We start from the raw sequence: 3,182 nt of genomic DNA on the forward strand, positions 1-3,182 counted from the left end.
AGTAGGTTACAATGGATAGATATCAACTAACTACCTAGCCTATCTCCTGGTGGACTCCTGGACTCTTGGTGTGCGCATGAGGAAGGTAACGTGACAAGTTGATAGGTTGATAGGTTGTTTGACAATCCAATTATCTCTCCACACTCTGACTTTATCACCTTCACCAATCCTCCAAACGATGATTTTCTTAAGGAGATCCAAACCATGGCAGATTCCTTGGCAGCATGGTGACGCGTTCTGGATAAAAGCAGTGTCAGCAAGATACAGTGGTAAGCTGATTCTACTGTGAAACTGAATATATTTCTGAATGCGGCAGGTCACAAGGATATGCATCGATACAGTGGTCATGACGGGTCTCTGAAGAGCTCAAGAGATCATAACTTCTGTCGTAATAGAAGCCTATCCCATATGCTTCCAGGTGTGTAGCCATGTACATTCCTCACCGTTCAGTTAGATAAACATGTGCATGTCCAGATGGTTATTGAGGAGATAATAGTAACATCCTTCCTTTTTTTTATTGGCTGGATGTGAAATATTCAGAAATAGTGGATTCTGGGAGCTTTGCATCGATGCTCTTTGGAATTGATGGATTACTTAGAAAAACTGAAAACCTTTGCTTTCATACTTTACAAATAATTAACCAGGAGTGCATTCAGAAGTTCAAAAAGTCAAAACCCGGTCTGAATGTTCAAGCTTTGATCATAAAATTTCTCTTCAGTGTTTCTGACTGGTTCCAAAAATAAAACCATAAGAAAACTATTTTATTACAATGTAATGTTGTTAGATTATTGTTGCACAAAGATTGAACTTGGACAGTCAGAATACATGTCGAATATTTTAGACAGAGGGAGTGCTGCTACCCTCGGGAAGTTAGGAGACAGAGACACTTGCGATGTGTTGCCTGCCTCAATCATCTTTAGTGCAAAAGCTATCTCCAAAAGCAGAAAACACCATGGAAATCTGTAGTGCTGGAAAAGCAAAAAAAAAAAAAAAAACAAGCTTGCAAGAGCAGCTGCATCTCAATCATCTTTGGAAAAGAAAAAGAAAAAAGAAAAAGCAAAAACAAAGCAGCAACATACATATGTTGATTTATGCTTTGGCAAAGAGGAACGGAGGAAGCAAAAGCCCATGCATCCATGAAGCTACTGAATATGGGGGTATCAAGCAACGCATTTTGCACTCTTTAGTTCCAAGCAGAGAAGAAAGGAGGAGCCAACTTGCTTTGGTCTGTCTGCAGCTTCTGAGGGCAAAGCATCACACTCCTGCATTACCAGTTTGATGATCGAGGAAGCAGATCAGACTGCCAATCTAAGTTTCTGCTATCTCGAGCTTCTTGTCTGCTGTCTGCTGTTAAGGTACGCATGTACTAATTATTCTTCCAGAAGAAAGTTTGCGTATATATGTAGTTGAGTAGCATTACTTGTTGACGATGGCTAAACACAAACGTAACATATTGTCCTTGTTACTGTGCTTGTACTTATGTAGGTGGTGCCGATGAGTTAGATTGATCCAACTTGCAGCTGATTCTCTCTCATGGTCTTCAGCAGAGGAACCCATCCAGTGATTCCTGATTCCTGAGTAGTTATTCCCGTCATTTGAAGATTTGTTAAGTGAGGCAGCTGCATTCATCTCTTGGCTGGTCTTGGACAGAGAAATTGATCATGAGTCCGGTCCTCGTCAGTTGATTATGGCTTAACTTTGCTGCTGCTTTTCTTTCTTGGTCTTGGGCAGATCATGAGTTCTGTTGGATACGAGGTATGCACTCTTGATAATTTTAAGGTTTTCTCACTAGCGAGGCACAGTTTTCACTCAAGAGGCGGTGGATCCTCACACCTAACTAGTTTTCTAAAAATGCCTATTATAACTGCTTCGTTCTGAAATGAATTACTCCACGTTTTTATCGGAAAAAATGAATTACTCCAGATACAAACATCATGTAATATGTAAAACATTAACCCTCACACTAGATTCTCACTGGATAGGGCCTTGGAACGAATTTATTTAGTTTTTCTTCTGGCATGCATGCAGGGCGTAATGTGATGCTCGTTGGTTTTGCTGCTTCTTTTTGAGAAACCGGGTTTCGTTGCTTCTAGTTGCACACGATTGTATATTGGAAAAAGAAGGGAACTGTGATCCAAGTTTCTGTTCTCTCGAGCTTCACTCCCCTGCTGTCTGTTGAGGTACGCACGTAATAGCTAGTAACACACAGTTACATTTTCTGGCTTCACTCCCCTCTGAATTATTCTACCAGAACAAAGTTTGTGTATACATGTACTGGTTAACAATGGTGAAGCACAAAATTAACATGTTGTGCTCGATGTTGTGTTTGTAGGTGGTGCCAAGATCGTGAACGGATTGGTTAGATTGATCAGATTTGCAGCTGATTTTCTCTCTGGGTCTTCGACGGAGAACAGTTGAAGATTTATAAAGTTTTAAGCTGCTTTTATCTCTTTCTTGGCCTTGAACGGAGGAATTCATCATGAGTAGTACTCACCAGTTCATTTTTTTCGAAAAGGGACCCCTTTTCGAAAAAAATGAACTGGTGAGTACTACTCATGATGAATTCCTCCGTTCATGATTGGTTAAATTTGCAGCTGAATATCTCTCTTGATCTTCGTGAGAGGAATTCATCATGAATAGTGGTGTTCGGAAGTCGGTAATACTCTTGTGCCTTTTACGTTCACAAAGTAGTACATGCATGCATATGCATGGTTTTCTTTTAGCTGGGAGTAACTCTCGAAATTTTCATTATTGTATCTCCATTGTTCTTACATCGACCTTAAATCATGCACGACTAATATATAGTTATTTAGCCAAAACCATCACACTTGGAGCTAGGTAACAACTTGATACCACATTTGTGCCAGGGCAAAAAAACCACAGAAACTGCGCCTAATCTGTAACGCGGAGCACTGATGCTCAAATTTGGCCGTGAAAACACGGATCTGACCGGTTGGGCCCACCTGTCGGGCTGATGTGAGATGCCTACATGGATAGTTCGCTGAGGTGGCTGAAGGCCCCACCTGTCGGCATCTCTCTTATCCCCCTCTCTCTCCCCAAGTCAATTTCTTCCCTAGCAGCCCTGACACAACCAACAATATCCAGCGCCGCGGCCGGAGCCTTACCCCGGCGAGCCTCCCCGCCGACCCAACCACCTACCATCCGCAGCCACAAGCCACTGA

General features: G+C 41.9%; 1 long non-coding RNA gene across 1 annotated transcript; it reads left to right on the forward strand.

The window, feature by feature from the left end:
- The first annotated feature begins 1,132 nt into the window (after positions 1-1,132).
- Positions 1,133-2,495, forward strand: LOC123057475 (uncharacterized). Its single transcript, XR_006426868.1, has 4 exons — positions 1,133-1,355; positions 1,486-1,755; positions 2,029-2,180; positions 2,333-2,495. It is a non-coding gene; the product is annotated as an uncharacterized lncRNA (long non-coding RNA).
- Positions 2,496-3,182: the final 687 nt, after the last annotated feature.

The sequence above is a fragment of the Triticum aestivum genome, chromosome 3A (assembly GCF_018294505.1).
Source record: "Triticum aestivum cultivar Chinese Spring chromosome 3A, IWGSC CS RefSeq v2.1, whole genome shotgun sequence".
In the NCBI taxonomy this organism is placed as follows: domain Eukaryota; kingdom Viridiplantae; phylum Streptophyta; class Magnoliopsida; order Poales; family Poaceae; genus Triticum; species Triticum aestivum.